The sequence below is a fragment of the Adiantum capillus-veneris genome, chromosome 8, assembly GCF_014529385.1.
Source record: "Adiantum capillus-veneris isolate H3 chromosome 8, ASM1452938v2, whole genome shotgun sequence".
Lineage (NCBI taxonomy): Eukaryota > Viridiplantae > Streptophyta > Polypodiopsida > Polypodiales > Pteridaceae > Adiantum > Adiantum capillus-veneris.
Window position 1 is genome coordinate 165534939 of NC_140938.1, and position 21062 is coordinate 165556000.

The window sequence follows — 21062 nt, forward strand, 5'->3', positions numbered from 1 at the left end:
GTCTGTTCTTCAATCTTGCTTCATATACTTGCAAGATTGCATCCAAGGGTTCATTGATCTTATCTACCAATACGAACCCTCTTGAGCTTACACTTCTTGGTCCCTGCGTTGAGTTTAGAGAAGAGTCGGACTCGCTTTTCTGTTTAAGTTGCTCTCGAGCTATCATTAGCTCAACTTCTACATCTTTTTGTTTTCGCTCACGTCTAGCTTTCATTTTCTCTCTTTGTTCTTTCCAAGGATTATCACGACTGATGCTGGACTTGTCAGTCTTGATTTCTTCCTGATTTTCATGATTTTCATCATTACTCTTGGGATGATTGTCATTTCTCCTTGCTTGGGCTCTTGTCAAGACCTTAACAGGAATCGGAGTTTTGTTTTCTGACCCTCCATTGGAAGGCAGCGCTCCCATCATATTCAAGGTAGTTTTTGTTCGTTTGCCCGGGTTTTTAGGGCAATCAGGGATCAAGTGATTAATTCCACACTCGGTGCAATATGTGTTGACCCTAATGATTTTGTCATGAGGGAAGTCCCTCAGCCAATGGTCTCCACCACACTTGTAGCATGGTCCTTTAGGCTGTTGAGGTGCTCCTGGAGCTCCTCTTTGTTGGTGTGCAATTATTTGCCCGCTCATGCCTCCGTTGGCTATGAACAGCAATGTTCTTTCATCCAAGCTATATCTTCCTTCCCCCGCTGCCTGTGCAGCAATTGGTGGTCTTGTATTTCCTATCATGCTCCATGGTTCTAGTGTAGAGGGTTCTTCCTGTGGATAATAGACAGAGTTTTCCGCATATCCATTGGGCTCGTTGTAGTATGCATGCATAGGTACCAAAGCCTTCTCATCGGACTCAGTTACTGTGGGTGTGTATCTTATGCCGACTGGTCGTAATCCTAGTAGGGGTGGTTGTTGTCCCAACACTGGTTGTGGTCTTTCTACACCTACAGGTCCTGGTAGGTTGCCTGTCTGATATCTAGGCATCGGTGGGAATTGAGGGGATGTTGCCTGAGCTTGCAGAGCATATGGTCGTTCTCTCATATATCCCTTGTTACAATAACACTCCTCCGTCCCATGGTTTGTCCATTTTTGTTCAATTGCACACCATTTTGGTTGTTTAGCTTGTGGTTTGGAATACAAGTAAATGTTTTTAAGCACTTCCTCTACAAGCCGCTCTTGGCTTACTGCTGCTTCTCCTTTCGGTGTTGTCTTAGCAGACTTGCTTCCGCTTTGTTGCGAGGAAGAATCATCATCAAGATCCTTGAACTCACCCTCTTTGTAGACCGCACAATTGTCCACAAGGTATAGAGCTTCCTTGGTTAAATCATTCAACATCGTGCTCCTTTTCATATGTAAGTCCTTCTGAAGATCTGCATTCCTTAGTCCTTGGATAAATATAAGCATAAGTCTGGACTGAGTTGGCAGTTCTTCCATGGGGCAGAACTTAACATATCTTTTTAATCTGAGGGCTGCCTTTCGCACAGACTCTCCATCTTTCTATTTGAATTTATGAATTTGTGAGACTGTATTATGAGCTATTCCCCTCTGTGAGAATTCCTCGATAAACTCGGCAAACACTTCCTCCATAGACTCAAAGTCTCTTCGCTCCACTTAGTCAAACCATGTAGCAGCATCATCCTCTAAGGTTAAACGGAATCCTGCAAATTGGGTAGGGAAGTCTAACACCTCTTGAGCTCTAAATACACGCACAAAGGCTACTACATGTTCTCTGGGATCCCTGCTTCCCATATATTTCTTGTTTACCAATTTTTGCACTTGAGAAGGTCTAATTCTAAGATGGTCTACAAATCTCATCATGGGATCTCCCCGTCCTAGTCGATATACCTCCTCTGGTCTTTTGTAGTGGCTAGGTTCCTCTCCCAATGGTGCTCCTAAGCCATAATTTCTAACAGTTCTCGCGAGAGATGGTTCATCTCTCCGAACTCGTTCTAGGGGTGTTCTTCCAGGCTCAGTTGACCCCTGAGTCTTTGGCTTACTCTCTCCTTGATACTGTGCATAGAGTGATGGTTCTTGTAAATCCCTTAGCCCTCGTGCGGTTTGATAACCCTCTCGGGTTTGGTCTTGTTCTAATGTAGCACTCTGTCGAAGCCATGCCTGCAATGATGGCTGAGTAGATGGTTGGTCCTGGTAGTTGGACGTCGGTTGTCGGGTAGAATGTGAGGTAGCATCATACTCTTCTGAAAAGGGATTTGTCGACTTGCTAGGAGTGTAGGTGGCTCTTGGTACTTTGTTGAGGCCATAGGTCGATGCTCCCGGAATTGTTGCCTTTTCAACCTCCTATGGGAGAATAAGTTTGTATTCTCGCCCGTATCTGTCAACAAAAACAATATCCTTCCCCATAGCAGTTTCATAAGAAAATAAGTAAAGAACCTTGTCTTCGCTTAATTCGTTTGGGTAGGGTTCCTTGCATCGAAAGTAAGAGACTATTCCCTCGCTTTCATGCTTGTAAATCCCTAAATTCTCATTATAGGTTGGAACCCTGGTTGTTTTCTTATCATACATGAAAAGAGCTCCAGGTCGATCAATGTTAGGAGGCGGTTCTTGGGTTTCTGAAACCATTTTTCCTTTTGCCACATTATCCCCATATCTGTTGTAATCCTTAGGGTTACTCACTACCAGAGAGTGGTTCCCCTTTTCGTCTCGCAATCTGTCTCCATCATCATAGACTCGAATTATCTCTAGTCTCTGAGCCGGTCTTTCTTCAATACAAATACACTGGCGTCCCCAATAGTCAGAATAAACTAAGGCTCCCCTCGAGTTAGTTCCTTCGAAGAAGATTATAGTGAACTTGGTTTCGTTTAAAGGATGTAGGGAGGTGCTCCCCCCTGGCATTGGTCCTTCACCATTGAAACCTCCTAGCTGTTGACTCTCCATCATGAAGAAGGAATTTTCCGACGAAGTGTCAGTATCACTACCCTCTTCAATGATCGGTGCTAATGGGTCTAGTCTCGTCTGAGTTACACTCTCTTCCGTGGACGTGGTGCTTACTTGACTTTTGACACTTTTAGCTCCCGACTTAACAAAGGCTCCTGACCTTAAATACATAAGAATGAAAGTTGGGTTGCAAACTTAAATCTTACTTGGACTCCTTCTTGTGCGGCTTTGTGATGATCTCCTTTTGGGATCTACACAAGGATGGTTAGTCTGTTCACGAGGGTTTTTCCCTGAATTACCAAAAATCTTTCAAATATGTACAGCAACCACTTAGTGAGCCTTCTGGTGGTCCAATATTAAATATGAAATGAGGGTTGGGATCTATATGGAGATTTTGTCCTAGCAGTAAAGTCACAAATTGCAAAATATGTGTCAATCACTACTTTCTTAGTCTATCACGATAGACTGACAATTTGCTCAGCACAAGTCAATTCAAAATTGTGACTTCACCCTTGAGTTCTAGCTACCCTCTATAGCCTTTCCCTCAAGTTTTATGAAGTTTGGACACTTGGGTTGGGTTTTGGTCCCATTTGAGTATTTTAGTCAGAGCCTGATTCTCTATCTGGGCCTTAGATTGACTTTCAATGGTCTAAATGCCTTGAAATTTGGTGTGTGTGCTGTATAGGCCCTGATAAAGCTCTCCCTAGGGGAAATTTAGAAGATATGGTCCTTAGCAATAGTTTCCTTAGTCTATCGTGATAGACTGGTAATTTTCTCCCTTTTTAGCATTTTTCTCAAGTTTTCTCCACAAATGGTTCAACCTCTCCTTGTGTAGTGCATTGACAAATTTTGGCACTGTTTAGACATTTGGTCAAAGCCTTCTTGCCCTTGTCTCTGAATTAAGACTCTAAAACACCAGTTTGGAAGTTTTGTGGCCAAGATGGTGTTCAGTTTCACTCAATTTTTTGTGAGTACCCTTGTATTGATGTGTTAAACCTGTGGTATAAAGGTTTTTTCCTTGTTGTTAGTCAATCACCACCTTCATCAGTCTATCGCGATAGACTAAACAGAGAGCAATGGGGATTTAATTTTTATCTGTTTTTGCATAGTTGTGTTCGCTGTGCCCATATAAGTCTATCCCCCAACTTTTATGAAGTTTGGACTTATTTTGACCTTAGACTCAAGCACTTAACAAATTTCACTCTTCTATGGTAATTCACAACTCAAATGCACTTGAAGTGATGCAAATTTGATGACACTTCATCTTAAACTTGTGAATATCAATCGTACCACTTGACACAGTCACTTTACCCTAGGCTAATGGTTATATCTCTTCTTGGACTCTTTAGGTCCTTTTGGGGTTTTTTAATGACAATCACCTGTTTCTTTTTGTTGGTTTTGGTCACAATTTTTATGTTTTCTCAAGTGTTGGATCATAAATTTCAATGTCTACTTTTTTCACCCCCTTCAAGGGTATATGGTGTGGGTTTTGCTTTCAAGGCAAGCAAACAGCCTTATTGTTGCTTCTTTTTGTTTGTTTCTTGCGTTTTTACAGCGTTTTTCTACTCTATTTCTACACAAGTATAACAAGCACTCAAAACCAAAAACCATAACTCCACATTATCCTACTTAATTAAATCTAACTAGTCGCAGACCCTCGGCAAGACACAAGCTTCCTGGCTATCCACTAGACCTCAGGATACTCTATCCTGGATCTTGTTCTAAAAGTTTAAGCTCTCTCTAGTCAAAACTAAAGTAAGCTAACCATCACACAAGTGACATAGATCTCCCTACTTAAGGTCTTGTGTCCTCGGCAGCGGCGCCAATGTTTTAGGGCTTAACTACTCACCTGTTCATACTCACAAGCACGACACAGACAACATACTTATCATCCGATGACACGACTAACCCGTAGGTGCACGTAGGCAATCTCGTTAGCTTGTCACGCTGAGACCAATCTTCACATACGTACTTTTATGATGCATCAATCACTAACCCTGGTAGAATGCAACCCACTCTATCCCTAACCGCTCACAACACCGTTTACACTTCCAATGAACTCGCATCAAAACTTGTAGGCACCATCCTCTCACTAGGATATACTTACCTATAAGTCTAATCTCACCAGATTTGAACCCTAGTTATCTCGAATACAGTCGCGATAGACTAACAGGTCATAATCCAAAAGTGGGCGAAACTTAAGTTCATGTGAATCTATGTGTAGCTAATCTCTTTCTCATTCCATAAAGCACTTGATTGTTGAAAACAGACATTGTTTGTGCTACTTACAAACAAAACAAGCTTGAGGAAGGAATGATCGCGAACAACTCGAAAATGTGAATGTGTGGCGTGGGCGCGTAGCTCTCGAAGAGACTACCGCGATGGTGTAGTCACGTCGTGAATCCGGTGAGGGAGAAGCGCATAGCGAAGAGGATAAGATTCTCTCTCTCTCTCTCTCTCTCTCTCTCTCTCTCTCTCTCTCAGACTCGTACGACACATGATTAATATTCAAAAACAATGTTATTCCTAAATGGTTCTAAGGTGACTTTTATACTTTAGTCACATTAGCTCAAAAATGTACATAGGGTTCTCTTACTCATTATTACAAAGTGAGAAAAAATCTGAGTACTGACTACCTGATTAATCTTTACATGACCCAGACGAATGGATCAAAATGATAAGACGTCTTTGACATAAAATGGGAATTTGATATGCTTTACAAGATGGCCTCATTACAACAGTTGGACAAATGAGGCTCCAACAACTACCGTCCATCGGCCAATTGGCCAAAGGACCGACCATTTTTTGACCACTTTTCAACCATTGTTTGGTCATAATATTCCGGCAAAAAAATTTGATTTTCAGTGAGTGCTTTTTTTCATGCATGATGGCTTCTCCTCATAAATGGGGCCTTACAAATGTGCGTTTTTTAAACAGAAAACTGCAAGGGGTAAATATGGCTCCATACATAATAAGCTAGTCTAGACGGGCCTATTGCTTAGAGGTATATAGTCCAAGATATGGCCAGTTGAAGAAAGGATTTTTTTGCAGATTCTCACAGGATTGGACAAGTCCAAGTGGATGGTGAGAGCTTGGGTGAGTTGATAGGTTTAAAGTTCTTTATTTTTGGAGCGAGTCCGTCTTTTCAGATCAATGATTAGAGTCCAAAAATGGTTCAAGTTATGGACAATGGAAAATTTAACAGAGGCTAGTTCTGCTCCATTTTTGTCATCTGAGTAAGTGTGCCATCGATGGTTTTCTTAGGATTGCCAAGGTTTGCACAGATTTTATAAAACACTAGTATGGCCGGCCGCCTTCGGCGGCCTCTCTCTCTCTCCCTCTTTCGCGTACAAAGGGGCTTTTTTTAGTTTTTGACTTTAACCTTCAGGTCGCAGATTGTGACACGTGTAAAGGGCTCCCCCTTCCGCCATATTATGTTAGTAGATATGTAGCTAGCCGAAAGTGTCATAGCGTCAATAGGAATTATGAGCATAAAGATATGGCCATTTGAAGTTTGTGAATGGCAATGGTAGCGGGGATTCTGGATATTTTTTTATATTGGGGATTTTTATTCAAGGCTTGGGAGAGAGAGGGGGGGCTACAAAGCAGGTGGTGCAATCACAATTCGGGATACAGATTTCCAGCAGGGCTTTACAGGTTGCTAATTGGATCACCAAGCACGGAGAAATGCTAGTTCCAAATAGGCACCAAAAAGTTTTCTTTCTTTGGGTTTGGTGGTATTTTTGGAGGGCCATGAGGGTGTAGCTAATTGGGGATTACTACATTGTCAAGAGGTCCAAGAGACGAGTGGAAAGGCACCAAGCCTCTAGCTATTAGAGTTTTCATCTTGGCAACAGATGAGAAACACACTTATTTGAACACTCAACCTCTAGCCATGGAAGCTCTACTCTCAAATAAGCACAAGATCAACACAAAGCACAATTCTCTTTCATCGAACTAGGTAGACTTGGACGTAATTGCACAAGTACAATGGTAAATTTCCAGGAAAAAAACCATGAAGTATTTCTTAATTTTTCCATCAAATGCATAGCCATGGAAGCTTAAGGACTTCTAGACACACTTTAACACACCTTTTCAGGAGATAAAACCCTAATTAGGTCACCCATACACTCAAATACAGGGTAGGAACAATGCGGGACTACACTAGCACACCATAGAAACAACATGTGTATCCCTTCACAAAGAGGCTCAAATTTCTGATTTTCTTGTTTCAAAAGCGTCCCACACACTAAAAAGAGTGCCACCATCATTGATGTGGCATTTTGACCCATAAAATGCTAATTTTAGGCTATTTTTGACCAATTCATGGCTTTTTTTGCCATTTTTCACCCAAAAATGCATTTTGTTAAGGTATGTGAATGACAGCAATTGTACCTACACATAGCACACTATGTACGTGATGACAATTAGTCCCATTGATTTGAACGGCATAAAATGCAAGTTTTCAAGACATTTTCATGTTATATGCATGCCATAGCACAACCTTCACCCCCTATGAACCTACATATCCTCCGGTATGTGCCACTATAACAATATTGCAATATTAATATTCATGTTCAAGGATTGCATCTTCATTTTCCTCTTCATTTTTCACAGTGCTAGTATCTTCCTCTTTCTCATTATTCTTCCTTAAGAGCTTTCAAAAAATATTCTTAGTATTCACCGTATGCACCTCTATCTCCCTTACTTGTGCTCAAAGTCGAGGAATGACTACAAGCTAAAAACTTGTCAGCATGTCAGTTGTAGGCACACCGTTTAACTCCATTTCTTTAATGTAGTTCCTCAAGTATTTAGAAAAAAAATTACCATTAAATTGATCCATTTTTCTCACCATAGATAAAAGGGATTTGGTTGAAGAAAGTTCCCTCCTTTTCATCAGCTTGCGGCTACTTCATAAACATAGCAAAGGCTTGAAACATTTGCATTGTGTTTGTATCAAATCACATCCTTTCATCTTCCATAGATTTAATGGCCTTTCTGAAGATTTAAGTTAAGATTCTGAACCCTCACCCCAATTGAATTCACTTTGGGTTCACCAAAAGTATCTCAAGAAGTTCATGAGAGAAGTGGGAAAGTGTCAGGCCTCTCACTGTGATAGTTTGCATCTTGGCGAATAAGAAACACACTTATTTGAAGATCAAAAGCAAAGAGAAACACTAAAACTCCAGTCATGGAAGATCAAATCTCAATAAGCACAAGATCAACACAAAACTCAATTCGTTTTCACCGAACTAGGTAGCCTTGGACCCATCTACACAAGTAGAGTGCCAATTTTCCAATCAAAAAAACCTTAGAGTATTCCTTTGATTTGCCATCAATGCACAACCATAGAAGCTTAAGGACTTCCACACACACTTTAACACACATTCTTGAGGAGAGAAAGCCCAAATTAGGTCAGTCACATGCTCGAATATAGGGTAGGAACTACGCGAGACTACACCAGCACACCATAGAAGCAATCTCTCTATCCCTTCACAGAGAGGCTCAAATTATTGATTTTTTTCTTTAAAATCTTTCCACGCACTAGAAGTAGTGCCCACCATTTTTAATGTGAAAATTTTCCCATATTATGCCAATTTTGGGTTATTTTGACCATTTTATGGCCTTTTTTGCCCATTTTCACCTACAAATGCCCTTTTGTGACCATAAAAATCCCAAACAAGATGGGGAAAATCCCCAAAATTGTGGAAAAATACCTTTTGTCTCAAATAACACGTTGAGAATCATTTTTTCACGTGGCAAGCACTTTTAGATGCATCCTTTTGTGGTTGCATATGAAACCTGCTGTTTTTCGACCAAATCGTTTGCATTGAACTTTCTAGGCAAGACGAGTGCTTGACCATGTTGCATTAGGTACATAAACATTCTCACATATTATAAGGGTTATTTTACATTAGAAAATAACTTATGGTGTTGCGACCAGGGTCATGTACACAACGACAACCATTACCACACATAACACATTATGTACATGATGACAATTGTTCCCATTGGTCCAAAGGCATAGAAAGTGATTTTTAAAGACATTTTCACGCTATATGCAGGCCACGGAATGACAATGTGGCACATTAAAAACCCTCACGTGAGACAAGCAGAGGGGAAGTAGGGATATAAGAGCAAATCTATGGCCATATGGGGGGTTTCTCAAGAGTGAGAGGAGGGCTGTGGCCCCCTCCCCTCCCCCTATTGTGGGTGCTACACATGTGTTGGTGCAGGTGACATTGCAACGTTGTTGTCATGCAATTGTTGGTGCATTATTTTTACCACCATTAGTGGTTGTCATTGGTCAATTGGTGCTTGGTTGAATATGATTCTCATAGGAGCCTCAAAGCCTCCCCTTTTGTTGGAGAAAAGTAGACCCCCCCCCCCCCCCCCCCCCCCCCCCCCCCCCTTTAGCGACATTTCTATTACTTTTAGGTGAAGGGGTAGGGTCCCATAAAGACTCAAGCAAGGGAGATAGTAAGAAGAGCTCTAAGTTGTCTGCAAGAGGGCACCACCCTACCAAAGATACTATTTGCATCAAAGTATGATAAAATAAGGTAAGACATATATCTTGCTAATCCAAAACTTACCAAAATTGTAAAACCTCCCTTCTAAGGACACCCCTTTTACCTTGTGTGGGGTTTTTGGCCCAGGAAGTTAACAGAGAATTCCTGAGAACTATGTAAGAGGTGATGTGGTGTCTGTTTGAGTTGAATCAAGCTCCATAGATCATCCATTGCTATTTATGCCCCCACCCCATCATCTCCTCTGATTGCTCTTTGATATGTCAGTGTTGGCGTGTGGGTGTGCACCTGGACCGCTACACACACACACACACACACACACACACACACACAGAGAGAGAGAGAGAGAGAGAGAGAGAGAGAGAGAGAGAGAGAGAGAGAGAGAGAGAGAGAGAGGTATTGTGTGTGATGGTGGCTTGTGTGATAGAAGCAGTATGAGTGCTGATTACACTTGAGGTGTGTGCATTTGTTGATGTGTAACCGAGTGTGTGTTTTTTTGAAAAAATATGGTATTTTGAAGGTGTTTTTGAGAGGAGAGGGGTGTTGTGAATGCATTGGTCTAAGGAGAGGAAATTTTGTTTATTTTTGGGTGTGTTCCCATTCCCTCCCTTCCATCTTTCGGTGCCCCATTGAGAAGCAGTTTGATTGCTCATCAATTTGATAAAAAAAAAAGTGGTTTTCTTTTAAAACAAGTGATGGCAATAGAAAGCTATGGTCCAATATTTATCGATGAAGAGGATCCGACAGAATCAATGGACAATTTTGACACATACATGTTGTCAGTACATATACCAAATGAAGATACAAAGATGCAAAAATTCCATTGGTGATGCATGGTACAACAAAGTATGGCTTGATGGTTTAGAAGGTGAATTGAGGCAAGCATGATCGGCCTTGTAGGCCCATGTTTTGTAATATTCTCACAAAGAGGTATCATGTGTCAATTTGGATGCAAAATTGAACGGTTGAAAGCAAAGCTACACTCAATTTCATGTCAGGAAGGAAATGCTAATGACGACACCACAAGAAATCTCATCGAATTCACCAAGAAAACAAAGTCCAAACAAAACTTATAGGATGGATAGGAAACGCTTAAAGACACATGGCGATGCCTCAAATCCGCATTTCAACCACTTGCCCAAATGGTGCTTATTATCTACAAGGAAAATTTGACTAACTATTTCTAGCCCCAAATGCACCCTAAAGCTTAGCAATGATGCTCTGGCAACACCCCTCCTACAAAATGCAGTTTGGTTATGTAAATATCGAGTTATGAGCATATTCAAAAGGAGGATAGCTGTAGCAAAAACATAGTTTTGCCACAAGAGAATCACAATGTTGCAAAGACCTTTCACATGTGAACGTGATGAAGCAAGTGACACTTTAGACAGACACTTCACAAGGGAGCTATGATTTATTTAATAATATTTGTTATTGGTTGAAACATTAAATAAATTAATAATATTAGGGTCAGTCCCTGTAATCCTCCAACCTTGTTGGGAAGAAACATTCTTTGTAAACCCTAGTGTGGGAGAAGAGGCCATTGGTGCTGCCCTCCTACAAAAAGATCCAAAAACATCCTTTATGAGGCCTGTGTATTTTGCTAGCCGCCTCATGGAAAACACAGAGAAGGCCTACACCCTGATGGAACAGCTAGTGTTAGCTCTCATGTTTGCGGTAACCAAATTTCGGCCATACTTGCTGCCGAAGAGGTTTGTAATTATCACTGTGGAGGATATGTTTCCCTATGCACTACAACATATGGAAATCTCTGACAAAATAGCAAAGTGGGTGGTGCGACTTCAAGAGTTTGATTATACAATACAGGTTGAATAAACAACTCGAGCATGCTTAGCCGACATTTTAACAAACAAGTGCTATGAAAAAGTTTACCATTTGAAGAGAAAGGAACTTCCACCACCTCCAGCTCTAGAGGCTTTGGTCAATGCTTATAGCCTCTACTTTGATGGAGCATACAAGAGAACCAAGGATAAGGCAGTTGCAGGCATCATGGTCTTATCTCCATTGGAAGAGAGGATCCATGGTGAAGGGATCACTCTAGAAGATGTCCACTCCAACAATGAAGCAGAATATCAAGCTCTAATTCATGGCCTTTGTTGGTGCCTCGATAATTCAATTAAGAGATTAAACGCTTTTGGTGACTCCATGCTTTTGGTAAGGCAAATGCAAGGTACATGGGCTTGCAAAAATGCCCGTCTCTCTACTAAAATGAGAGAAGCCAAAGCTCTTATAAGGAGATTTAGGGAGGCACAAGTACATCATGTGCCAAGAGACCAGAACAAGGATGCAGACCACCTAGCATCATCGAAGTTAAATGAGTCAATAGTGGGAGCAGTGGCCATCAAACTTCCACTTCAGCAAGGCAAGGAGGACTTAGAAGATATTATGCACATTCTGGAGCAAGGAGAGGCTCCTAAACACTTGAATGCAGGGGAAAGGCGATGGTTATCTAGGAAGGCTATCAGGTATCGCATAGTAAATGATGACTTGTATTGTCTTGGTAAGGATGGTGTGCTTAGGAGAGTGCCTTTGAAGAGTGAAATTGAAGACATTTTAAAAGCTTGTCACGATGATATGTGCGAAGGACACTTTGCACACGATGTCACTAGTAGAAAGGTTCTACAAGCTGGGTTTACTTGGCCAAGTCTTCATCGTGATGTCAAATACTGGTGTCAAACATGTGATGAATGTCAGAAAGCAGGACCACGACGGCTCATAGCTGAACCTCAGAACCCAATAAAGGTATATGGGCCCTTTGAGAAGTGGGGAATTGATGCCATAAGGCCTCTACCACGCACTCAGTCAGGTAAAGAGTACATCATCATGGGAGTAGACTACATGACTAGATGGGCTGAGGCTATGCCGACCAATAGAATTACTGCTAAGGATGTGAGTCAGTTCATCTTTGACCACATCTGTTGCCGGTTTGGCACCCCTCTTGAAATACTATCTGATAGAGGACTAGGGTTTAGAGCAGACTTGGTAGGAGAACTCATGAAGAAGCTAAATATTCAACATCAACACTCTACTCCTTACTACCCTCAGTGCAATGGTTTGGTGGAAAAGGTAAATGGAATCATTTGCAAAATTCTCACCAAATAGGTACATGCCAGGCGCCAAGATTGGGACAAACACCTGAATGGAGCTCTATGGGCCTATAGAACCTCCTTCAAAACCACATTAGGGTACACACCCTTTCATTTGGTTTATGGAAAGGAGGCGCTTTTGCCCATTGAAGTGAAGTTAACAAGTCTTCGAATATTGGGTAGCCAGGTAGGCTCTGAAAAGGAGAAAGTACATCAAAGGATCATGGATCTAGAGAGGCTGCAATTGGATCGTGAAGAAGCCATCAACCACTATTCTCAAGAAGCAGAGAAGCGCAGAGAAAATTTCAACAAAAAGCTAGCATCCAAAGACATCAAAAAGGGATCTCTGGTGCTTCGATATGACAATCGCTTCGACACTCGTAAGGATGGAAAGTTTCTTTTTCGATGGGAAGGCCCGTTCTTGATCACCAAAAAGTTCAAAAATGGCTCTTACAGACTTCAAGACATTGATGGTAAAGTGCACAAGACCAGGACAAATAGTTGGCGTCTAAAGCCTTATCACATCAGGATAAGGTCAGCTCAAGATCAAAGAAAGTAGGCTAGAGGCATACATACCCCTAGCCAGGTTTGGGGGGGCTATGATCCGAGCCTATCACAAATTTTTATTTATTATATTTTGTTGGTTTTACTTGCTTCTAGAGGTTTACAATAAGAGAAGGAGTGGGAACGACCTCTTGGAAAAATTTAAAAAAATTATTTGATAGGAATTTTTTCTTGACTAGTTCACCGGAGGTGAAAGGTAGAGGGAGAACCTAGTGGTAAAGGGAAGGGAAAATATGTAAATGTGAAAAGAAAAGATATGATGTGGTTGTGGAGCCATGCACCCATGATTCAAGGGTCATGAGTGGCTCATATCATCATGGATTTGGAGCCATATGATGATTCAAAGAGATGGGACCCAAGTGGAAGACTTGGTAAAGGGAGGAACCAGACACATGATTTTGCTGAATTTTTAAAAAATACTTCCACTCCGATCCAAGAAACGTTGTCTTCATCAAAGTTGTAGCTGATGAGCTGGAGATGCTGGCCATATTTTTTTTAATAATTTTTGCATCTACGGTCTAGGAGATATGGCCAAAACGGCGGACGCCAGTTTTTTCAACTATGGTGGAGACCACCCCCTCTACCTTTACACACACACATCCTTACTTTTCCACATTGAGATCTTCTCTAAAATCAGCCATTAGTCTTCTCACCCTCCCCTCCTTCCTCCTCTCTCTCTCAAGTCATGCTTAATCTTGTTGTAATTCATAAGTTCTCATTCAACCCCTTTCTATTATCGCTAGATATGTATTGATTTTATGTAGATTCTTTACATTTTAAAATAAGGAAGCTCTTGGACTCAAGCTATGGAGGAAGGAGTGAAGACAACACAAGTGATGATGGAGCTAATTAGTTGCAAATTGGTCAACAAATCACTTGGAAGGAGCTTCTTCATTGGTTGAATGTCCCTAATCAAGCCTCATTTGTACAAATCACACTTGGATCTTAACCTCACTCCTAATCACTCTCTTTCCTATATAAAGAGGCCTTCCCCTTTGTAATTTTAAGCCTCCCTCAGCCCCATTGAGTCTTTGTATCACTCACCATGAGCCCATAAGCTCATTCATTCACTCTATTCTTGCACATTCTAGAGTGCAAATTGTTTCATGCTAGTAACCTACCCTCCTCTTATTTATGTTAATTAAGAGAAATCTTTTATATGTGTGTGAGAGTGCTTGACGTGATCTTGGCTAATCCTTGAGTGGTTGTTTGGTAACCTACATGCTATTTGTGTTGGGAGTGTTTGAAGTTATCCATTCCTTGTACACACGTTAAGGTTAATGCTTCATTCATAATGATCTCTCTCTCTCTCTCTCTCTCTCTCTCTCTCTCTCTCTCTCTCTTTGTGTAGCGGTCCTAGTCCACGCTTCCAAGACTACGTGGTGCCCTCATCTCATTTCCCTTGTGGCACAATGGAGTTTGTTTTGGTGTAGAGGCCGCCATTCCAAATTTCCTTTGTTAGCATCACATATCCATCAATCGCCTTGTTTTGAATTTTCTTGATTTCCCCTAGTAAAATTTCTTCTGACAAAGAACGAGTGTCAAATAGGGCTTTAATAAATTCTCTGGATTGGAGTTCTTGGCAGCTGAACCACTCACCCTCTTTCTCCCCTCAGCTGTGAATACAAGTTCTACCTCCCCACCACCGAGATCTAGCAACCCCTTATTGTCCACTACCTTGGATATTGCCTCGTCATGTTCCATTCTAGTTATGAAAATGCATCACGATGGCTCAATAGTCAATTTCCAACACCAATTGTCTATGGAACATCAAGTATGGCTTCACATCCACAAGTTTTTTGGGTGTGCAAGGTCTCCTCATAAGAGAAGCCCAAATAATTGCAAGAAGATGCTTATTATAGGGACCAAGTAATTGTGATTATTATGGTCTCAAATAGAATGCGAATTTTGGGAAGTAATCATGCCCTTGTTCTTGGCCTCTCCTACTCCTCGGTTTGTGTACTGATCATCACCAAGCTCCAACAATGAGAACCACGCTATAGTTGGATGCGAGGCATCAAAGCTAGCCCCCATAGTTGAGCACTTTGGCACCCTGCTTCCACACACTCTGCACAAAGGCTTGGCATCCCACCAACACACCACAAACCTTAGAAAACATCCACCTGCAAATGAATATGAACTTAGTACATGCACCCCTTTGTCAGATCCTGAACCTCCAATGCAGCATCAGATCGTGCCCTCCATCGTGACATACCTCTAGGCTCTCACTATACTTACCTATATGTAAAACGATAGTAAAAGAAGTAGAATGAGAACTAAGGTGGTGTATTATATATGGTATTTGGATATAAAGATATGTAGAGATTACTCATGGGAGGGAAATTAAATGATCTTTCTAGAAGTATATTATTAAAATGTATCAGGAAATTCTATACCTAGAGGTTTTTTGATATGATAGCATTGTACTTAGCATTAATTGCAAAATTGTTTTTGAAAGACATGACTATAAAGATGATTTCTTATTAAATCAACAACAATTCAACCACACACTAAAAATTTTAATATTTTAAAAGTTGTTAATGATGGTATTGATGCAAAGTTAACGCTATTTTCCAATAAAAGTAGAAAAACTCAACTATAGAAAATCGGATAATGAATGTACTATATAAATTTGCAGAATGGTTTGAAAAGCTCACTTTCATCAGTGAATATCTATTTTGTGTCAAAGTGGTACTATGCTTAATCAATAACACCAAACAAAAAACTAATCTAAGTACTTAATCTTAAGATTTTTCAAGAAAAATATATCCTTAAGTATGACTTTACAAATGCATACTTATACTTGGTAAAAAATCATAAAAGTGATATCGAACATGACCTACACAAGTAAAGAAATAAGTCCATATGGAGTACAATGAATAATGACTTTTAGTATCGTATAATGAAACACGCAAGATTACTGCAAATGTAGCGAAGTGAAAATTACACTACTACTAATGGATATAATTCTATGTCACTATGCCAATGGTTTGTGTAAAAAGCAAGAGAGATAAATTTTCTTATTGTCAATACAAAGCTACATGCTAAGATATATCCGAGTTTTAATAATTGAGATAGCAATCATTACATATAGTAGGAAGAGTATAAGAGGGTTCCGATTTGTGACCACAATTTTATTTGATCATAATGTCAGGCCTAGTTGGGTGAGACTGGGCAGGCCAAGGCCCAAGACAAACATGCGATAAAAAGTGTCCTATTATTAGCAGGGCCAATGGCCTATATAGGACACGGTTGGGTGGTGAGCTGGATGGTCCAATCCCTTCTAGTCTCAAATTGGTATCGAAGCAGAGACAATTTCAAGTTCTAGTTGTTTTTCTCTCTTTCAATTTTCATTTGAATAAGACTCATTTGTTGTGTAGAGCAACGTGATTTGACAGACTTACTGCAAAACAAAGCTTCTAGTATGTGCCAAAGTATTATACATTCACTTAGTATCAAGCATACGCTCAGAAAAAATAAGAGGATGTAAAATCACAATTATGGTTTGCAATGACTCACTGTGATGTATCCATGTGAGTAAACATGGTGCATATGGCATCTACTCACATTGGGAAAATCGTCATTAAAACCAAGGGATATTCACACTATTTTTCTAATATGGATGCATGACATGCAAATATTCTTACTCATTCCACTAAAGCAAGGTTTACGTTTTTCCCCTAACACTAACTACTCTATTAAGGAAGAATTGAGGCTGGTATATTTTCTTGTGATCATTATAGCGGCAGGCACTTTAAATCATTGACTTTATGCACAAGGCACAACCAATATAGATGACTTTTTTTGTGGTGAAAAGTAGGCATGACCTAGCTATCAAAAGAAACTAATTCAGGAGAGAAGAGTATTGCAAGATCTAGTTGTGAATAAAAGTTCAACATGTAAAGATATGTTGCTTAGTTGCATCATTGGTTGTATTTCTAGGAATGGTAATTTGAGGAATATAACCCAGCTAAGACATAATCACTCCACAGGTGTTGAGGATTATAATTTCATCTCATCATAGTTGTACTTTCAAGGAAAGAAATCCGCAATCTGCCAAGGGATAGTGGACAAGTTCAAATTTCCAATTTGATTCTAAGCACTATTATACTTAGGAGACTGTGTTTCCCATCGTTGGTTGCTAAATGGAGCAGTTCTCATATAACGTCTAGCCAAGGGGTTTGACGTTCCACATTTTAAGCAAGGGGTTTGGATTTCAAAGGCAACACCCAGGCCCAGGGTTACCAGTGTAATACTACTAAAATTTCACTAACCTTTTAGTTAGTGTTACTAGGCATTTTCGAGTGGGAGATTTGATCATGTGTATTTGACTGCGGGTAAGTGAAAACTATGTTCAACCTCTAGGTACACATTTGATTTTGATTTATTTTTATTTTCAAAATGCTTTTTTTGGTTTTCAGAAGTAGGGTATATAATCTTCAATGCGTTCATCCACTTTGCTCTTCATAGACATGACAAGGTCATGTAGGAGCATTGAATTTGGGTTCTGGCATCCTAGATACATTTGTGCATTATGCAAATAATACCCTGCACAATCTAATTTTCTTCTTCCGATGTTGTCACAAGAGGAGAAACATGGTCTACAAACTCATGGAGTTTGGTATAGCCAGTGCGGAGCAAAGTTTATGAGGGTCTCTCTCTCTCTCTCTCTCTCTCTCTCTCTCTCTCTCTCTCTCATATGTTGGTGAGTTTTTACAGTTACCTCCACATTGGCTTTAGCCAAGGATGCTAGAGGCACTACAAGAGGTATTTCACATTAGCAATGCTCACAATGCGCTGCTTGAAAGTTAAAATCCACGGCGTCACTATTTTCTTTGTTGCATAGCGACGCCGACAGGGGTAAACAAATAAGTCGAGAGCACTAAAAACTCAAATCTCAGATCTGAGTTTTGGTGCTCTAGCGAAACAGGTAAACCTGCTCTCTCCCTCTCTCTCCCTCTCTCTCTCTCTCTCTCTCCCCCCCCCCCCCCCCCCCCCCCCCACACACACACACACACACACGAGGAGAGGAAGGACACTACAAGAGGTACTTAATAGTAGCGACGCTCGTAGTGAGACGCTCAAGCATGAAAAAGCACGACGTCGCTATAAGCGTCGCTATAGGCGTCGCTATGTTACAAGTAACATAGCGACGCCTATAGTGACGCTTATAGCGACCCCGCCAGGGCTAAAAAAATAACCGAGAGCGTCCGAAAACTCAGATCCCAGATCTGAGTTTTCGACGCGTGCTCAAGCAAGCAAGGTAACGCTCTCCCTCTCTCTCTCTCTCTTTCTTCTCGACACACACACATACACACACACACACACACGAGGAGAGGAAGGAGAGCCAGGTATGCTCCTTCCCTCTCCTCACTCTCATGTTCCCTTCCCCTCTTTGTCTCTCCCTCTCTCTGTCTCTCTCTCACACACACACACATTGTGTTTTTGAGAGAGAGAGAGATAGAAAGAGAAAGAGAGAGAGAGAGAGCACAAGCATAAACAAAAAACACACACACACATGCATAAACAAAGAAAGCACACACACATTGAGTGAGGAAAAGAGAGAGAGAGCATGGATAAACCAAAAATGCACACACACATTGAGAGAGGAAAAGATATATATATATAAAACAAAGAGAGAGAGAGAGAGAGAGAGAGAGAAGAAGAAGAAGAAGAGAGTCTTAACATTGTAGGAAACTATCCCATGAGACCTTAAAGATCTAGTCGACAGGAGTTGAACTCAAGACCTGTTATTCATGAGGGAAATGGCATAACCAATCTATCACACTTCGGTGATAGAAAAGTTATACCATTTTTCTCTTTTTTTAATTGGCGTGCACACACACCCACACACACCCGAGAAGAAGAGATTTTAATTTAACATCGTAGGAAACTAATTAAAGAGACCTAAAAATCTAGCCGAGAGGAGTTGAACTCAAGACCGATTATTCAAGAGGAAAATGGCATAACCAATCTACCACACTTGGGTGATAGAAAGGTTATTCCATTTTTCTCTTTTTATTGGCACACACACACACACACACACACACACACACACACACACAAGAAGAAGAGAGTTTTAACATCGTAGGAAACTATCCCAAAATACGTTAAAGATTAGGTTCAATGTAGACTTACGTTAAATTAGATTTACGTGTATTTAAGTTAAATTAGATTAGATTTAGGTTTATTTTTAGTTAGATTTACATTTGATTAGATTTAGGTTTATTTACGTTAGATTTAGATTTACGTTATATTAGATTAGATTTATATTTATTAATGTAGATTTATTTACGTTATATTTGGTTAGATTTAGGTTGTTTACCTGTTATTGAAGAGGGAAAATGGCATAACCAATCTACCACACTTGGGTGACAGAAAGGTTATACCATTTTTCTCTTTTTATTGGCACACACACACACACACACCCACACACACACACACACACACACATACACATACACACACACACATACACATACACATACACAAGAAGAAGAGAGTTTTAACGTCATAGAAAAATATCCCAAAAGATGTTAAAGATTATGTTAGATGTAGACTTATGTTAAATTAGATTTAGGTTTATTTAAGTTAAATTAGATTAAATTTAGGTTTATTTTTAGTTTTATTTACGTTTGATTAGATTTAGGTTTATTTACGTTACATTTGGATTTACGTTACACACACACCCACACACACATACATACACACACACCCATACACCCACACACACCACATACACCCATACACACACACACACACACACACACACACACACACTCACACACACACACACAAGACGAAAAGAGTTTTAACGTCGTAGAAAACTATCCCAAAAGACGTTAAAGATTAGGTTAGATGTAGAGTTATGTTAAATTACAATTAGGTTTATTTAAGTTAAATTAGATTAAATTTAGGTATTTTTAGTTAGATTTACGTTTGATTAGATTTAGGTTTATTTACGTTACATTTGGATTTACGTTATATTATATTATATTTAGGCTTATTAATTTAGGTTTATTTACATTATATTAGATTAGATTTAGGTTATTTACCTATTATTGAAGATGGAATTGGCATAACCAATCTACCACACTTGGGTGATAGAAAGGTTATACCATTTTCTTCTTTTTATCGTTTAAGATAAGGCTAGAAGAAATGGCGAGAAAATTTCCTGCGCTCACAGCCTCGACAGTCCATGCGGACCAACAATTCCACCTGCATGTTTGACTGCTGCTACCATAGAATAAGCCGTCATGTTCAGCTAATTGAAGAGCAAATTTAGCCTACACAAAAATTAGTGATGCAAGACGACGATTCCAAGGGTCACACACACACACACACACACACACACACACACACACACACACACATCCCGTCAAATCTTTAGTAAGAATTAAGTGCCTTGAGCAGACATCATGTACATTGCAAGAATGGCGTACTTACACTACAAAAAAAGATCTACTGCGAAAAGATTTTAAGATGCTGTGAAATGCTACAGCTAGAGAAGAGGCAAAGGGGTTTTGTCCACTACATGCAGTATCATGTAGACGTGGGTGTGTAGATTTCTTGTACCCACAAATATAGGCATTGACCAATAAAGACGATATTATAACCCGATGGTTTTGATCTCCATGCACCTCTAGACCGGGGTGTGCGGGGATTGGACATGACTAGAGAATGTGAGGTAGTTTACAGTGTGAACAAAGAGAGAGAGAGAGAGAGAGAGAGAGAGAGAGAGAGAGAGAGAGAGAGAGAGAGAGAGAGAGAGAGAGATAAAAGACAAAGAATTCCAATAGAAGATTAAATTTGTTGTCGAGGTTATAAGTTTTTTACCCTCATTATGAGTAGTGACGAGGATGTGGAGCCGTCCAACCGAAATACCTATCTCTCAACGAGGATCTTATATCCTTGTAATCATTGCAAGCATGCTGTGCGATGGACAAGACGCGTTTCTTTGCAGCACGTTTGCGAATT